Raw genomic sequence first — 19,771 nt, 5'->3', positions numbered from 1 at the left:
GCCCTGGGGAATGGCTATTATTTTTCAAACTTCTTGCGTGATTTTAATGTGCGCTCAGGGTTCAAGAACCACCGGGCTAGGGAAAAACCCCTAAGTAGGGCTGGAAAGAGAGACTGAGGCCATGCAGAGTTCTTGCCGGGCTTCAAGGTCCTTTTCCCAGCAGAGCACAGCAGTTTGAAGGCGTGGATTCTGGAGCAACGAGGGCCTGCCTGGGTTCAAATCCTGCTTCGTGCCACTTGCCAGCTGTGTGATGGGCAAGGTACTTAACCTCTCTTTGCCTCTGTTTCTTTACAATGGGGCCGATAGTAACAGTAACTGTGCCGCAGGGTATTTGTGAGAATTAAATGAGTTGGGATGTAGAGCGCTCATTACAGTGCTTGGCACACAGTCAGTGCTATGGAAGTGTTTGTTTATTTAAATACACATTTTATTCTTCCTGATGGGGAATTGTGGAAGGTTTCTCACTTTCCTGTTGCCCTACCCCATCCTTGGTGCTAGGTTCTTGGGCAGCAGTCACACCTCTAATTAGGCGCTCAATAAATGTTTGAGGAATTCATGACTGAATGGTTACAATGCCCCCTTGTGTATTCAGTGGGAAGAAGTAACAAAACATACGGTTGGTTCTCCATACTAGTACGGACAGTGTGACCAACTGTTCCGGTTTGCCCAGGAAAGAGAGGATTCCCTGGGCATGGGACTTATGGTCATAAAACTGGTGGTGATGGGCATGATTCTTAGCCTCTCTGTGCCGCAGTTTCTCCATCTGCAAAATAGAGATAATACTATTACTCACCTTTCAGAGTTGTTAGAGTACATGTGTTCATCCATGTGAAGCATTTAGCAGAGTGCTGGGCACTTCCTAAATGTGATCGATGTTAGAGATTATTACTATTGCTATCATTAACAGTACCAGGCAACCTGCATCCCTCCTCTGCTTCTCTCCCTTTCTCACCTCCCAATTTCTTCCCTTTGCTGGGAGCCCACTGCATCCTGCCTTCTGTTTCCTCCCCCTGCTCTCTCCCTCCCCCACCAGAGGGGCCATCAACACTTTTACCCTGCTTAGATGAACAGAGCCCCCAGACCATGCTCAGACACACAAACTGGACACAGCCGTATGCTGTATGCCACGACAGCATTATGAATCTGTGTTAAGCCTCATTAAATGAATATAGACAACCAGTACACCTATTTTTCTCCTTTGGTTGGCAGATCAGTTAAGAAATAGATGGCAGTGGATGCGAACTTCAGCAGACATGTGGTGAGTTCTGTCCCTACAACCTTAAAGACGAGATGGAGAATCATAAGCCGATCACTATTAAAATTAAGTTATTAACGTTTAAAGAACGAGCAAGAGTGCTAGGTAATGTAGGCTTCTGGTAGAGCAGTAAGACATTTCTCAGTCTTATCCCATTCACTGTTTCTCACCCATACTTTGGATGAAAGTATAGAAGATACACATCAGATATGCAGGAGATTAGAAATATAACAAATACTTTTAATGGAGTGTAGGGATATGAAAATATCAGGACCCTTGAAGCAATGGGTGAGATATAACCAGAAGAAATTAACATGGATAAATGTAAATCTTGTGTGAGGGTCCAAATAAAACCCCACTTGGACGTATATAAATTAATACATATTATTACATTATATATCATGTAATTAAAACATTAATTTTTGTTATTTATTGTATTATAGTTATTATATTACTATAATGTTAATATATTATATATAATTATATAATGAATAATATAATGGCATATATTACTATATATGTATAGCTTATGATATTGCATATCCTTTGGACCGAGAAATTCTACTTCTAGGAATTTATCCTAAAGAAAAATTATATGTGTGTGTGGGTGGAGGGAATGGTAAAGAGAAAGCCTAGAAATAAAGTCAGTGCAGAACTAATAATAATATTAAAAAATTGGAGAGTAGCCTAAATACACGTTAGTGGGGATTGGTAACTAAATTATTGTAAATGTAAACAAAAGAAAATGAGGCAGTTCTTAAAATTATGCTTTACCAACAGTATTTCTCCAACTGGGATCCAAAAACCTTATGCATTAGAGTTTTCTGGGATACTGGTTAAACATACAGGTTCCTAGGCCCTCCCCAGAGTACTAAATGAGTGTCTTTGGGGGAGGATCCAGGGAAATACGTTTTTAACAAGTGCCCTAAGATAATTCCAGTACACACTTAGAATCTGAGAATCACTGTAGAAAAGAACATTTAATGGAATAGGAAAGTGTTCATGATATAAGTGACAAAACAAGTTCCAAAACAGGGTGATCCCTTTTATGTAAAAATACTTATTTGTATAGAAGAAATTATGGAAGGATAAAAGCCAAAATGATAACCATGATTAATTTAATGTTATATGGCATTAATAGAAAGACGGTGTGCTGATGGAGAGTTCCACTTTATTCTGCACTTGTCGTATAATACCTGGAATGTTCCATTTGAGGAGGTAAAATCTATTTAGATTATAATAGTATTGGATGTAAGGACAATGGAGAGGAGGAGTCAAAGATGGATCCAAAGTTTGGAAGAATGGTCATGCATCAATGGAGCAAGGACGTCACAAAGAGAAGCTGGATTAGGGAAGAAAGATGAGTTGGTTTTGAACATGGCAGGTTTGAGGTACTGGTGGCACATCCATCAGGAAACAATCAAAAGGCAGCTGGAATTCTGGGTCTAGAATGCAAGAAATTGAGTGGGGCTAGAGATGTAGATTTAAAGACAATAAAAGTTGTAGGAGTGGATTAATCAAGGAGGAAGATCAGCTAGAGATAGAAGTGGCTAGAGATCAGCTCCCTAGAAGATGCCTTTGATTAGTGGAAAGGAAAGGAAGAAAAGCCAGTAAAGGAATAAAAGAGAACATGGTCTGAAAGGTAAAGGGTGAACCAGTAAGATCCAATGTCACCAACCATCCCTCAGAGGAAAGAGTTTCAGGGAGGAGGAGAAGGTCAAAGAAGATGAAGGCAAAGAGTTGGCCACTGGACTGGACAACTGGACAGTGAGGGCCTTCTGCAGAGCTGTTCTGGAGAGCGGTGGCGTCTGTAGCCAGGTGGCGAGGAGTTAAGGAACAATCAAGTGGTAAGGAAGGCCCGAGAGCTGGTGCAGTCGTCGCTGCATTTTTAGGGCATGTAGTAGCCTCTCCCATTGTGGAGAAATGATCTCATGGTTTTCATGCTCCTTTCAAGATGAAGCTGGGACCATTTCCCCCAGCATTCTTTCTCCCAGAAAAACTGAACTGGAATTTGCGTTGTTTGTCCTTTCATGGAACTTTCAGTCACTGGGTGCAGTATAATTTTTTTGAGAGATAATTTGTATTTCCCCTCCCTGCATTTTTCCATTTCTTTCCCCACTCTTCTTTCTTGTCCTGGTGAATGTTTGGGGCTGGACAAAGGGTAGAAGTTACTTACATTTTCCTTCCTGGCATTTGTTTCAAAAAGCCTGGGTCCCTCCAGGGAATTGTAATGGTGTCCTAGAGTATGAGACAAGAGAGAGAATAGTTTTGAGGAGAACAAGAAGGATTTCCATAAGACTGAAAAGAAATTCCTCTGACTTGGAACAGGAAAGGTGTCTGAAAGCCTGGCGAGCCACAGATCCCTATAGTCTTCATCCTGACAGTACCAGGAGAGCAGGCCAATTTTAGACAATAGAGCTGAGGGAGGGAGGACCAAGGCCTAGGCTCCCAGCCAACCAGGGATTCCCCAGCCCCCAGCACAGACAAGAACCTGCAGTCTGGGGCGCTGAAGGGGCCCTATGGGCTGGGTCTTTGACATCTTGATGATACCTCTGTACCTCCCTGAGATTCAGAAGGTCACCCTGATATCTTAGCACTTTCTGAGACCCAGAACCTTGACACCCCGGAAGAGTGGGGGAAGAGCACTCAAGAATGTTTGGGATTGAATTTCCTGCTTGGCAGGACAGAGCTGGTCTCTTTATTAGAAAATAAAGACATGCAGTGTTTCTTGCTCACCTGAGTTTGTGCATGGAGATTTGTGTCTGCTACACAGGAAGAAATCAGGCTTGCATCCTCAAGCAAGGTGAGTGCTTTCTTCACCTGGGAAGAAAACCAAGGTGGTGGAATGGGGATCTCTAGATGATGTGACAATGGTGTATAGGTGGTCGCCAGTTTGGTAGGATGTGTGAAGGAGGATAGAAAACAGTGACCCCATTGCCAGAGAAAATGGGTCCTAGTCCATCCCTGCTGCTTGAGCATCCTACAACTTTGGCCATATTTCATCTCCCTGGGCCTCAGTTTCCTCATGTGCAAAACGAAAGCATTAGATTAAGTGAATGCTAAGGCTCCTCACACATTGTGAGAGACCGTTTGGCTTGGTTCTCTTCTTTCTCAGGGTAAACTTTCTTATCTCTAAGGAATGAGGTGGATTAAACAGTCCTATAGCCGCTGAGCTACAGTCAACTTAGCCTAGCACTCGTGAGGAAAGCAGCAAACTGGGACAGCTTGCATTACTGAGGAGGCTACAAGTGTGTATTTTAATCTGCACAGCTCTGGGATTTCAGATGTGGTGTATGAGCCGCTCCACGTTTAATTGAAGGGGGCAGAGGCTGATGAAACTACCAAGTTTGCTCTTTAAGGTTGGGCCATCCAGTGAAGATGGGTTTGCATACTAGTCTCAGAAGGCTAATTTATCACTCTGGAGAGCAATTTCTCATGAACACAATGTCAATACTGCTGGGGATTGGCTGGACACCTTTGGAAGAGGTTAAATTACCTTTTAATCAGTGTATGGAAGAACAAAGCTTTGCTCCATCATGGCATAGCAGCCTTGCTAATTTGACATCTTATAAAAGCCAAGGCAGTTCTAACTATACTGGTGTGATATGACCAGGATTATTTCCAGAGAGGCAGAAGACAGGAAAGGAGGGTTTCTGTGGCTGTTATCCAAACTGGCATAATTGATGTGGGTGCAGTGGGTTATAGCTAATGGTCTGTGTTTAATTATGGAGGCAGTGACACAAGGGCTGGAGAATGATAAGGCACTAACCAGATGATGTACCACTATTTCAGTAGGAGCTCGCTGAATAGGGTCAGTAGAGTGGTAAGGTGGTCTAAATTCCATGTTTCTCCTGGGATTTGGGCTTGGTCCCCGAGAGGCACAGGGCTATATCCATAAGATGTGTCCAAATTCACACTGAAGAGGTCTCCTAGGAGAACAGTCAGTCACACAGGCCCCACGTGAAAGTGCTTTGAAATCCACTGCTCTAGGAATTCATTCCTCATTTAAACCAGGATCATTTGCATTGATACATTGATATATATCTAAACCTCATCAGCCACAGTGGAAAGATAGGGCTTTTCATCTTCTCTCATTCCTCAGAGCAATAAAACAACAAACAATTCTTTATCCACTAGCCTGAAAAGTAATGACAATAACTAACTGTTGTCAAACTGCATATTATCCACCATATCCATTATCAACTTTTAGCAATAGAGCCTTCAGGTTTTAGCTGGACACATGGCTGCCCAGCCAGACGACATTTCTGAGCCTCTGTGGCAGCAGTGTGAGACCATGTAACTTAGTTTTAACCAATAAGAAAGGAACAGAAGTGATGTTCCTCCACTTATTTTCTCCTTCTTGTGGGTAAGAATGAGTTTGTGTCAGGTGGTGGTTTACTTTCTTTTTTTTTAAACTTTGGGTTTATTTATTTATTTATTTATGGCTGTGTTGGGTCTTCGTTTCTGTGCGAGGGCTTTCTCTAGTTGCGGCAAGCGGGGGCCACTCTTCATCGCGGTGCGCGGGCCTCTCACCATCGCGGCCTCTCTTGTTGCGGAGCACAGGCTCCAGACGCGCAGGCTCAGTAATTGTGGCTCACGGGCCCAGTTGCTCCGCGGCATGTGGGATCTTCCCAGACCAGGGCTCGAACCCGTGTCCCCTGCATTGGCAGGCAGATTCTCAACCACTGCGCCACCAGGGAAGCCCGCTGGTTTCCTTTCAATCTAAAAGATAAGAAAGGACTTATCTTTTACATTTCCCAAGGTCATCTAGGGACCCAGGTTCGTTCTCTGTTACTGTAACAGAGAAGGAACCTGGGTCCCTAGATGACCTTGGGAAACAAAGTCATCCTACCTCCATCAACTGCCTACAAGCTTGGACTTTTATGGAGAACTAGATCTTCTATCTTATTTAAACAGCTGCTATTTTGGTCTCTATTACGATAAATACAGTGATTTACATGGGTAAAGGACCTTGCAGTTTGCAGAGCACTTTTATATGTTTTATCTCTTAGCTTCACAAGACAAACAGGTGGAGTAGACAGATGGGGAAGTGGTCAGAGCATCTACTTGACAAGGAGGGAAACTGAGGCTCAGAGAGGCTGTAACTTTTGTCCTCAGTTACATACCTATGCAGATATGGAGCCACATCTTGAACCCAGGTATTCTGACTCCTTCTCCAGTGCTCCTTTTACTATAATATTGCCTCTTGGTCCTTGGAAACCTTAAGACGTAGTCCGACATGTGCATGAGAGGGGAATCTCCATTTATTAAAACTCTTGCTGTTTGATGGGTTAAGCATCTCCATCTAGCTCTTCTCCTCTCCTTCCACCTCCTGCATACCATGCCCCAAACAACAAAAAAAGCAAAGCTCCATAAAACAGGGTTTTTAAAAATGGTTGATGGACTTGCTTAATATCAGAACTGCCAAGCTTCTTGGGGGAAGGGAAGTTGCAGTGGGAGGAGTATTTTATCAATGACATTGTTTAGAATTGTCAGCACGTGGGGTAATAAAAAGCAGAACAACTTTTAGTCAGTTTTATTATTGTTTTTAAATTCTCTACAGACATTCAATTGTTTTTAAATTCTCTTTTTACCTGTACCCCATTTTTGCCTGCACCTTGTATGGACCACTTCTATCATCCCCTCACTAGTATGCCACAAAATAATAGTAATGAAGGAAAGCAAAATCATAAAATGCAAAATCCAATTGGCTCTTGCCGTGCTCTCTTTGATGTGTATACATGTCCAGGAAATGGCTGGAGTGTTTGTAACAATTGTTGCCTGTTACATTTAGAAGAGCTTCTGTAAAGAAAAGGAGAGCTTGTCTGTTTCCTTGGGTTTTTCCTACCCTCTTATTTCCCTAGTTACAAAAGTTGGTTCTGTGCATTTTTTTAAAGCTGGCGTCTTGCCCAACTCAGATTGATTATAAAGGTTGGGAGGGACAGTTGAGATCTGCAGCTTGATTCCCCAGTAAGTTGGCTGTTTTGAAAGATAGCATTGACAGCCGAGACAGCCTGCAGATGGGAAGGCAAGTCTGGAGATTCCCTTGTTTATTACGGAGCCACTGAATGACTCACTAGGTTGGGCTCTTCCTTGGAGGAACACAGAAAGATAAGTGCCTAAGTGCCTGGGAGAAATCAGCGGAAAGGTTCTTTCCTCAAAGGCTTTACAGTAGGGTTGCCAGATTAAATATAGGACACCAGTTAAATGTGCATTTCAGATTAACAGCAAACACTTTTCTTGTGTGTAAATATGTCCCGAAATATTTCATGGGACATACTTATACTGAAAACACAGGTGCTTAGTTACATTTACATTTCAGATAAACAAGGAATAATGTTTATGTATAAGCATATCCCATGCTTATAATTAAACATTATTTCTCATTTATATGAAATACAAATGTTTTATAATTAATTATTCATTTTATTTTTTTAACTTAAAATTTAAAATTTTTAATTTAATTTTTATTTTATATTGGAGTATAGTTGATTTACAACACTGTGTTAGTTTCAGGTGTACAGCAAAGTGATTCAGTTATACATATACATATATCCATTCTTTTTCCGATTCTTTTCCATGAAATGCACATTTTAACAGGGCATCCTGTATTTTTATTTGCTAAATCTGGCAGCCCTACTTATAGAAATCTAGCAAGATTTTATGAAATGTTCTCTTTCAATTCAGGAATAGCCAACATTGTTTTTCTCTTAAAGGATTATGTAGGCTGTTGGTTTTATTTATTGGCAGGGTGGAGACATACAGGGGAGAAGGTCAAGGGGAAAGAAACTGGAGTGGAAGACAGGAGACTGGGGTCTGAGTCTTGTTCTGCCAGCAAATGGCTGTGCGAAGTTGAACAAGGCACTTCACCTGTCCGAGCCTTAGTGTCCTAAAAGGAGAGGATTGACTAGTCCTTCTAAGGATAAGATGATTCCATTGTCCTATGTCATTCCCTATGTTACAAATATTATGATGGAATTCATTTTCCCAGGCGATGATACAGGTTGGCACTGTCCAATAGAAATAAAATGCACATCACATGTGTAATTTTAGATTTGCTAGTGGTCACACTATAAAAGTAAAAAGAAACAGGTGAAGTTCATTTTAATGATCTATTTTATTTAACCAATTATATTAAAATATTATCATTTTAATATGTAATCAATATTCAAAGTATTAATGAGATAACTTACATTCTTTTTTTTGTACTAAGTCCTCAAAATCTGGTGTGAATCCTTACAGCACACCTCATTGTGGGCTAGCCACGTTTAAAGTACCGATAGCCACATGTGGCTACTGTACAGCACAGGTATAGGCTAAATAAATAACTAGATAGATAAATAGATAAATAAATAAATTTTAGCAAGTAAGATTCAGAAATGAGCAATCTGTAGTGGGTTATGGAGAGAACTTAGGCTCTTGGGGAACATGTTCATAGGCTTTTAAAAATTAATATACAGTTGATCCTTATTATTCATGGATTCCATATTTACGAATTTACCTACTCACTAAAATTTATTTGTGACCCCCAGATGAATACTCAGGACACTTGTGTGGTCATTCGTGAGCATGGCGTGTGCACAGGGTAAAAAAACTGAGTTGTCCAGTGTACACATTCCCAGCTGAGGTGCAACAAGAGGAAGCTCTGCCTTCTTGTAGCAACTCTCATACTACAAACAAGTGTCCTTTTTGTGGTCTGTTTCGTGCCAAGTTTTAGGCATTTTTGTGCCTTTTGTGAGTGATATCGCTGTTGAAAATGCTCCCCAAACATAGTGGTGAAGTGCTGTCTAGTGCTCCTAAGTGCAAGACGGCTGTGATGTGCCTTATGGAGAAATGAGTTAAAGTGCTGTTCGCCACAAATATTTAATATTAATGAATCAACTGTATATTAAATGAAGTGTCTTTAAACAGAAACACACGTAAAACAAGCTTAGGTATTGATCCAAAAATGTTGTGACCAGAAGCTCTCAGCTAGGGGTAATGGCTCAACTGCACCAATTCAGTGTTCACGGAGATGTTATAAAACATAACTGTCAGAATGCTGAGAACTGACTGTACTCTATTGTTTAGAATAGTTTTAGATTTACGGAAAAGTTGAGCAGATAGTACAAAGATTTTCCATACACTTACCTCCTGCACCCAGTTTCCCCTATTATTGACACTTTACGTTAGTATGGTACATTTGTTACAATTCATGAACCAATATCAATACATCATTATTAACTAAAGACCATACTTTATTCAGATTTCCTTTGCTTTTACTTAATGCCCTTTCTCTGGCTATCAGGATACATTACATATAGTCATGACATCTCCTTGGGTTCCTCTTGGCTGTGATGGTTTCTCAGACTTTGTTTTTGATGACCCTGACAGTTTTGAGGGGCACTGGTGGTATTTTGTTGGATTCCACCCACCCCCAGCATTGGGATTTGGCTGACGTTTTTCTCATGATTAGAGTGGAGTTATGGATTTGGGGAGAAACATCACAGTGATAAAGTGCCATTTTCATCACATCTTATCAACAGTATATACTATCAACATGACTTATCACTGTTGATATTGGCCTTGATCACCTGGCTAGAGTAGGTCTAGTAGGTCTCTTTTCCAGGTCTCTCCACCATAAAGTTAGTGTTTTCCCCCCTTTCTGTACTGTCCTCTTTAGAAGGAAGTCACTCTACGCAGCTCACACCTAAGGAGTGGGGAGTGAGTCTCCACCTCCTTGAGGGAGAGAATCTACATAATTTATTTGGAATTCTTCTGCATAGGAAACTTATCTCTTCTCCTCCACTTATTAAGATATTCAGTCATTTATATTGGTATGGTTTCAGGGATATTTATTTTACATTTTGGGTTATAATCCGATACTACTTTATATATTTTGTTACTCAAATTGTTCCAGCTTTGGCCATTGGGAGCTCTTTTACTTGACTCCTGTGACCCTTTGACATAACCCCTTCAGTGTGTGTGTGTGTGTGTGTGTGTGTGTGTGTGTGTGTGTGTGTAGCTGAGCACTTCCTTACTTTTTGGCTCTACAAGATGCTTAGGCTCATATTGTGTATTTCCTGCCTCAGCCCTAGAATCTGCCATTTCTCCAAGGAGCCCTGGTTCCTTTTATTGGAGAATGGTGTTAGAAACCAAGGTCTGGGCACTAGGCTTTGTTGTTACTGGAGTGTCATTCCTTTTAGGCCCTCTCAGCTGACAGAGTAAAGAAATATATGTGTGTATACTAACCCATGCATACATACGTATCTATAAATATTTCTTTATATATCCATCTGTATCTATATTCACCTAAACATGAGTTCAGACCGATGTCTCTAACTAATCCATTACCACATGGGTCATTCTAGCTCCCTGGCTGATCTGTAAATTTCCACTCCAACAGTGGGAAACCTGGCTCCCGCCATCTGCCATCCATTTACTTAATTGTTCAATTCCAGTGAACACGTATAAAAGTATTAGCTAGACATGAATATCATAGGCTTTTATGAAATACATTTATTTCCATTATAAAAATAATACATGTTTAACAAAGAAAATTTGAAAACTAGATACAAATTGGGAAAGAGCATCAAAAGTAGGCCCCCTCACCCAAGCACAACCTTTGCTGATGTTTAGGGTTATTTCCTTTCTCAGTGACCCTTTAATCCAGCCAAACTCTCCCCACACCCCCTAAAGCTGCTCTCTGCTGATGTCATCACATGTCCACAGGCTGTCACTGGCTACTGAAATGAGAGGAGAGCCAGCTTTTCGGGCACCAGGCACAGAGATCCCAGAAGAATTCATGATCCTAGATGATTTAACCATAAAGTGAGCACAAAATGAGAAAGGAAAAGTTAATGTGGCATGTAGAACAAATAAATAGGGGAAGTGGAGAGGTGGGATGTTTTCTCCCCAGGCACTGACTTAGTTAAGCAACATAAAAACTTCTTGATTTTTTAGAACAAAACAGAACAAAAAAACAGATGCTCTCTAACTGCATGGCCTTTTGCATGACACTTGACTGCTATGGTGTTTAGTTTATGCAAAATGATGATGTTAGCCCAATTGTTTCAAAAGTGTCTTCTATGATCCTATGACCTATGAACTATAGAATAATAAGGAGCACTTCCAGAGCCCTGAGAAAAGCCTCCTGTTACATATCTTGATCTGGCTGGTGGTTACACACATGTGTTTACCTTGTAAAAATTCATTGAACTGTACACTTATGATTTGTGCACTGTCTTTATGTATGTTATTCTTCAATTTCATAAGTTTACAAAGGAAATAAAAAAGCCTGTCACCTTATCCATCCCTCTTCAAATATGGCACCTCACATAGTTTTTCAGAGTCCAAGAGTCATAGAAACGGCAGAGCCCAGAGAGGGCGGCCATGAAGCCATGAGCTACCAATGAAAAGGTCCCACAACTGCATTCCAGCTCCCACGAGGCCACCTGTAATGCCATTCCTTCGAGGTGTAAGCACAAGATCAAGATCACTGTGACCTTTATTTAATCTCTCGGTTCCTCCATGTATAAAACAAGGATAATAATAATAATGCCTATTTCTTAGCATTTTGTGGAGATTAAATAAGTCAATACATGTAAAGTGCTTGGAATAGTGCCTCCCACCTACTAAATGCTCAGTAAACATTTGTTAAATTGGTGGTGAAGTTGATGATAATTTTCACAAGTGTTCTTAGGCCCACAAGACCCAAGGCCACCGGAGTGACTCTGTAAGTTTCAAACAAGACTCTAGATATTTTAACAGGTATTTTAATTCCGAAGTGTATGGATCAGTATTAATTCCATGCTGGCCTTACTTCCACTCAAACTTTGCTTCCAAACACAGTCTAGTGTCCTCTCTCGAGGCTGTCCTCTAAAATGGTTGACTGTTTAGTTTTTATTTATTTTTTAAAATTTATTTATTTATTTTTGGCTGCGTTGGGTCTTCATTGCCGTGCGCGGGCTTTCGCTAGTTGCGGTGAGCAGGGGCTACTTTTCATTGCAATGCGTGGGCTTCTCATTGCGGTGGCTTTTCTTGTTGCAGAGCACGGGCTCTAGGCGCATGGGCTTCAGTAGTTGTAGCACGTGGGCTCAGTAGTTGTGGCTCACGGGCTCTAGAGCACAGGCTCAGTAGTTGTGGCGCACGGGCTTAGTTGCTCTGCAGCATGTGGGATCTTCCCGGACCAGGGCTCAAACCCATGTCCCCTGCATTGGCAGGCGGATTCTTAACCACCGCGCCACCAGGGAAGCCCTGGTTGACTGTTTATTGTCGTGGCTATTAGTGGCTTCACCATCATATGAAGGGAGCCTGTGGATGTTTTAGACACAGAGAACTTCTGGCAAGCTAGAAGCGCAGGAACCTTACAGCAAGGCTGATCTGAGCAGTGAAGAAGGAAGACACACTAGGTATACAGATGTGAACTTGGAATGCAAAAATACCTTTTAAGATGAATGGTAAACTGGAAATGTGTGCTCAATTGGTACAGCATTCTTGTTTTTAATTGAAGTATAATTGACTTAAAATATTATATTATTCAGGTATACAACACAGTGATTCAATATTTTTATACATTTCAAAATAGTCACCATGATAAGTCTAGTTACCATCTGTCACCATACAAAGTTATTATAATATCATTGACCATATTCTCTGTGCTGTACATTACATCCTGTGACTTATTTATTTTATAACTGGAAGTTTGTACCTCTTAATCTCCCTCACCTATTTCACTCCTCCCCCAACCCCTTCCCTCTGGCAACCACCTGTTTGTTCTCTGTACCTATAACTCTATTTTGGTTTTGTTATGTTTGTTCTTTTTTTTTTTTTAGATTCCACATATAAGTGAAATCATTCAGTATTTGTCTTTTTCCATCTGACTTATCTCACCTAGCATAATACCGTCTCAGTCAGTCCATGTTGTGCTAAGTGACAAGAAATCATTCTTTGTTATGGCTGAGTAATATTCCATTGTATATATATACAACGTCTTCTTTATCCATTCATCTAATGTTGGGCACTTAGGTTGCTTCCATATCTTGGCTATTGTAAGTAATGCTGCAATGAACATAGGGGTGCATATGATCCAGAATTCTAATATATGTCCTCCTCCACTGAAACCCTGACATCTTGAAGCTTGCCAAAACGCCAGGTTGCCAGGACTTCTGGGAGAAGATAATTGTCTTAGCTTGGGTTCCTCCAGAGGCTGACTCCAAAACAGGGACTCAAGCACACAGAGCTGATTGGAGAGTTAGTCTGAGGAAACACAGTAGGGGAGCAGGAAGGTGAAACAAGGAAGAGAAGGCTGCCAATAAAGAGTGTGATATCAAGCCAATTATCACTGTGGGCAATTGGCGTTAATTACTCAGCACTTCCGGCCTACCACATGGGAGGGCAGTGCAGACTTAAGGGGCCAGAAAAGGCAAAGAAATGCAGGTTCTGGCACATGGAAGTCAGGCTGGAATGAACTGAAGTGGTAAGGACAAGGGGACACAGGCCAAACCCTGACAGTGTCTGCTACAATAGCCCAGGCCTCATTTGAAGTTGTGGCTACATGTGCACTTCTGGGGATCAGGTGGTTGTCTTACAGGCCATGCTGACAAGCTGCAATTTGTCATTTTTCAAATCATTTGGCTTGAGACAAATGTGATGGTTCTCCTAAAATGGTAATTGCGTTTTCCTGGAAATCAACCCAGGTTTGTTTATATGCTACTTGGATGTTGCAGCACATAGCACATGCAGATCTTGAACATCTTGAAAAAGCAGTACAGGGACCCAGCACAAGTCTGTTCACAGACCTGCCCAGAGGACACCAAATGGTATGTTATTTCCTCCTCTCAACTGCATGTCACCAACAAAGGAACCCTACATTCTGGAAGCAGTGCTTTTTGGAGATCTTGCAGCAGGCTACAGACGTGAGATTTCTGTCAGTGACAGGTCTGGCATCCTTTCTGCAGTGTGTCAGTGGCACGGATGAATACTCAGGATGGGGACGGTTGCTATTTTAATTTACATGCTATTGCTACCCGTTTTGGCTGGCTTACCCAGAATGCCCCAGATACCTATTTGAATGGGAAGTGTTCCATATTTGCAAGACAGACCATCTTGTGGAAATTGGTGTTTAGTCACTCTCCTGAACCGTGTGAAGTTAGGAAAATGGCTTGTGTGTCTTGTTTGTGTTACAGAATTCTGGCATTTTTTTCTCCCTGTCTTTCTTATCAGCATCTTTCTCAAGGGAGCTGGGAAAAGCCAAAAGGATCCTTTTTACCATTTTTTCAGAACCATCCAACATGAAAAATACAACCTTCTGTTACACCTTAATTATTATTTCATTTTTGTTTTTGAGAATTTCTTCTTTTTATTTTTCTCTTGGAATATTGATAAAATAGACAAACGTGGTCCTTTGTCCAAGGCCCAATATGATGGTCTGATTTGCTTGAGATATTTACTCTTAGAAGCCATATAATTTCTTCTATATCCTATTATTTTTGCAACATATTTCTATGAATTATTGAGTTATATTTTTCTTCATTTTTATATATGAATTTTGTTTATAGAACACTCAAATTGCCGTATGTAATATACATGCATATTTTAAATGATAAAGAGAAGCATTCAAAATCTAACAAGAGTCTCATATAATTGCAGTGATGTAATATAATATAATGCAACAAAAATGCAATTTATCCCAAGGACATCTTTGGCAGAATGCAAAGGTCATTGTTTTCTGACCCTAATTTTCAAGCTACTGTCTGACATTTACATTGTATATCATTAAGAGCATACACAAGTATATCATGTCTTTTGGGGACTAATTTTACATAAATTATGTGTCTCTATGATTTCTTTGCATGATGGGGTATTCAGTCTATATTAGGAATGTCACACAGATCATTCTCCAGTCCCCTTCCCACCCCCGTCACAAGAACGCTGGAAGTAAATCAGAGTAAAGAGATTGGAGAGTTCTTCTGAGACATTCTAAAAAGAATCAACAGCAGACTCCTTCCAACAATAAGACAGACTAAGACCTTTCTCCTATTACTAACACATAGTAATGCTGTAAAAACATATCTCCAGAATTTAAACACATATATGCGCTCAGAAAAGGATAAAAGGGCTATCCCCACATGCCAGACAGGAAGAAAGGAATCATAGAGTAGTAAGGCCAAATAGGTACCACAGCAGACCATGAAGATTTCACACCCGGATACAGGACCCAGAGACTGGGGGCTGGGGTTCTAATACCTATATGGTACAGGAAACGAGGATCCAGACCTTGACGACGCAGGGGAGCCACCATCTCAGACAGCTGTTCCATCCAGGTTTTGAAAAGGGGACTGGGAAGCTTGCTAGGGAAGCAACCCCGGCCCAGGGAATTTATGAGGAGGCTGGCATCTGGGACCTCGAGTAGAAAGAAGTCATCTGCAGGAAATGAAAAACCCAGAACTGCATCCTACTCAATATTGAATTCACATTCACAGTTCCTGTATGGCAGAGGAAACCCAAGCCAAACAACTATCATTAAAGCGTATCTAAAACCTTTGAAACCTCCAGAATTCCCAACTGAAACAAAAGCAAAACCAGTCCACAGGTCCATTCTCACACCTAGTGGCTCACGGGACGCCAGGAAAAAAAAAATAACCTGCTAAAGAGAAATTCACAATAAAAGATTATGGATGTATATAGAATAATGCATCCATTGTGAGGGACAGATAGAAAACTCAGCAAATAAGAGAATTAGCACCACATATTAGGTACAATAGATTAATTTTAAAGACACCGTAAAATAAGTATATTTTAAATAGTTGAAGACATAAAAGAGAGAAACCAAAATGAAAGCCCAAAATAATATGAAAAAAGACCAGAGAGATTTGAATGAGAACCAGTTTCTAGTAATGAAAAATATAGGCATAGAAATTAGTCAACAGGTTAAACAGTAGTCTAGACAATGGTAAGAAGAGAATTAGTGAACTAAATGATATGTGTAAAGAAATTACCCCAAATGTGGCACAGGGTCGGGGGAGGGAGAGAGAGAGAGAGGGAGAGAAAGAGAGAGAGAGAAATGAACTATGGTAGTAATTTAGAGGAAGTTCCAACATATGTCTAATCAAAGTTGCAGAATGAAAAATTAAAAGGAAATGGAGGAGAAACAATATCCTAAGAAATAATGGCAGAAAATTTTCTAGGACTAAAAAAAGACATGAATTTTTAGACTAAAAGAATATCATGTCCCAAGCAAGATAAATTAAAATAAATCCAGACATAGAAAAATGTAAAACTACAGAGCATTCCAGCAGAGGAGAAAAATCTCAAAAGAAACCAGAGAGGGAAAAACAAACACATAACCTGCAAAGGAACCACACAGGTTGTAATTTAGTCACATGACCAAACCTAACTGCAAAAGAAACTGTGTGTTTGAGAAGACAAGAACATAACTTTTGGAGACCAGATACCATCTCTACCATGTTTACATGTGGCCCTCTGTATCCATGGGTTTTGCATCTTTGGATTCAACCAACTGTGGATGAAAAAAATATTTGAAAAAAAATCTTCCAGAAAGTTCCAGAAAGCAAAACTTGAATTTGTGGCTCACTGGCAACTATTTACATAGCATTTACATTTTATTTACAGCTATTTACATAATATTTGCATTGTATTAGGTATTATATGTAATCTAGAGATGATTTAAAGTATACCGGAGGATGTGCGTAGGTTATACGGAAATACTGCAGCATTTTATATTAGGTACTTGAGCAGCCGCGGATTTTGGTATCCACAGAGTTCCTGGAACTAGTCCCCCACAGATACTGAGAGCTGACTTAATTACCACCTTCTGAGTGTTGAGCTCAGACTTATGGGAGAAGGGAAGAAGAAAGATGCTCTTGGGAAATGAAGCCTTTCCAACTCTACCCGAATCATGGGAATCACTACACAAAGCACGGGAACTTTCTTCTCTGATATTATTTTGGCTTTACTGTTGCAAGTGGTGGTAAAGGAATTCTCCCACCCAGGTTGAACATAACATGTTCTAGAAATGAATCTTGTCCAACTTAAGCTCACAGAGAAGGGTGAAAATTTGGATTTGTTTCTCAAACATTGAGCTGAGCCCCAGGCCAATGCACCAAGAGTAATCAGTGTCTGTCTCATTTGTGTGTGACACGTAACAGACTCTGCAAAAGCCTATTGAATACATTCACTGATTCTTACATTCAACAAATATTTGTTGGATGGCTACACTGAGCCATTGTTCTAGATCTGCCCTGTCCTATAGGATAGCCATTAGTCACACATGGCTATTTAAATTAACTAAAATTAAAAACTCAGGTCCTCAGTCACACCAGCAACATTTCAAGTGTTCAACAGATACACGTGGCTAGTGGCTACCACATTGGACAGCACAGATGTATAATATTTCCATTGTCACAGAAAGTTCTATTGGATAGTGCTGTTCTAGATGCTGGAGATACGGTAGCGAACACAACAGACACTTCCTGTCTTCATGAAACCTAAAGGCTATGTCAGATCGTAATAAGTTTATGGAGAAAAATTAAGCAACAATGGAAAATAGGGAGCAGGAGTGGAGGAGTGGAGGGGAAGTAGTTACAATTTTAAATACGGTAGTCTGGGGAGCTCTCACTGAGAAAGTGACTGTATTAGTTAACATAATGCTAGCTGATATAACAAAGAATCCCTCAAATCTCAGTGGCTAAACACAATAGTTTATTTCTTGCTCCAGTCAAGGGTTGTAGGGAGAGACTGTGGAATCATTAGATGGAATCTGTTCCATGTGGTCATTCAGGGCCACAGGCTAACAGAGGATCTGCCATCCACAACACAGAGCTTCCAGAGTTGCCCTGGGCGTCACCATCAACCCAGCAGATGGGAGAAGAGAAAGAGTGTTGTTTAAGAGGTTTCTGTGGTCTGTGGGTCAGGCCTGAAAATGGTGTAATCATTTTCACTGGCATTCACTTGGCCAAAACTTAACCACATGTAGGGTGACCAGCTGTACCAGTTTGCCAGTTATTGAGGGTTTTCCTGAAATATGGGGCTTCCAGTACTCAAACCAGGAAAGTTCCAGGCATACTGGGATGACTTGGTCGCCTTAGCACATGTCCTTACCTAGATGCAACAGAAACTATACCATTTTCTACACTATTGAAGGGGAGCATGAATTTTGGTGAGCAGCTAATGTCTGCCATAGTAACATTTCCCTCAAAGAACTGAGGAAGCCAGCATGCAGATCTCGGGGGAGGGGAGAAGAGCATTTTAGCCAGAAGGGACAGCAAATGCAAAGGCCTGAGGCAGGGGTGTATCTGGCACAGAAGAGGGGAAGAAAAGCAAGGGGGCCCAGTAGGGCTGGAATAGAGTAGATGAGGTAGAGTATCCCAGAGTATTCTTTCAGGTTCCCATTGATCCACCAGCAACCCTCTTGAGATGTGATTGTTCACTTCCATCCAGTTGGCCATAATTTGTTTATCAAGAAATGATAGGCTTCCCTGGTGGTGCAGTGATTAAGAATCCGCCTGCCAATGCAGGAGACACGGGTTCGAGCCCTGGTCCGGGAAGATCCCACATGCCGTGGAGCAACTAAGCCCATGCGCCACAACTACTGAGCCCATGCGCCACAACTACTGAGCTGGTGTGCCACAACTACTGAAGCCCACGCGCTTAGAGCCTGTGCTCCGCAACAAGAGAAGCCACCGCAATGAGAAGACCGCACACCACAAAGAAGAGTAGCCCCTGCTTGCAGCAACTAGAGAAAGCCCGTGTGCAGCAACGAAGACCCAATGCAGCCAAAAATTAATTAATTAATTAATTAATTAATTTTAAAAAAGGAAATGATGAAGATCTTGGCTAACTCCTTCGCTGAAATCCAGATACACAGTCTATGGCCTTTCCCTGGTTTAATAGTTTGATAGATAGCCCTAGCAAAAAAGTTAACTGGCATGAGCTAACAAAGCTTAAGTTTCAAGCCCCCTCACCTGCACAGTCTTGGAAGGGGCCCTAGCAATGTGTTCAGGTGTCATGTATTTTTGCAAATTTTGCAAAAATAAGATGTTCTGACCACAATCGGTTAAGTCCTCTGTCTCAAGTTCTTACCTCCCCTTCAAGTCTGGTGGTGTTGAAGTGGCCATGGACATTTTTGAGATCAGGCTGGGTAATTTGAGTTGGGGGTACACTTAGTTTACTCTCAGTGGGAGATATTTATGTGGTTCACAGTGACTTGGGTATATAGTTAGTTTATTGCTAGCCATTCCCATTGTAAGAGTGACTCTGGAATCCTCTGCTACCCACTGTGCCAACACATGCAGCCTTGTGACATGAAGACTCAGGTTACGATATGACTCCTGGCCGTACTGAGATATCAGCTGGACCTACAGCACCTAGTACCAGAGATATGTGAGTAGTGGACGAGGAAGGTTTGGAAACTTTGGTAGCTTGATGTTGTAGAAGACACTTCCCATCAACAGACACAAGTGGAGGATTCAGTTCTTATTGATGCTTAATCAAAATGGAAGTTCTCGTGGATGGACC

At 41.1% G+C, this 19,771-nt stretch overlaps 1 protein-coding gene across 6 annotated transcripts in view; it reads left to right on the top strand.

The window, feature by feature from the left end:
- The window catches only part of RAI2 (retinoic acid induced 2), a 397,723-nt gene that overhangs the window by 268,649 nt on the left and 109,303 nt on the right, over positions 1 to 19,771 (top strand). For 5 of the 6 annotated variants that reach the window (XM_059911412.1, XM_059911406.1, XM_059911408.1 and 2 more), the window contains one exon: positions 1,210 to 1,258. The exons of the other annotated variant lie outside the window; for it this stretch is intronic. The gene's annotated coding sequence lies outside the window, so the exon portion shown is untranslated. The remainder of the gene's footprint in view (positions 1 to 1,209; positions 1,259 to 19,771) is intronic. 6 annotated transcript variants of the gene reach the window in all.

The sequence above is a fragment of the Balaenoptera ricei genome, chromosome X (assembly GCF_028023285.1).
Source record: "Balaenoptera ricei isolate mBalRic1 chromosome X, mBalRic1.hap2, whole genome shotgun sequence".
Classification (NCBI taxonomy): domain Eukaryota; kingdom Metazoa; phylum Chordata; class Mammalia; order Artiodactyla; family Balaenopteridae; genus Balaenoptera; species Balaenoptera ricei.
Note: the sequence above shows the minus strand (reverse complement) of the source record. Positions and strands in the feature narration are given on the sequence as shown.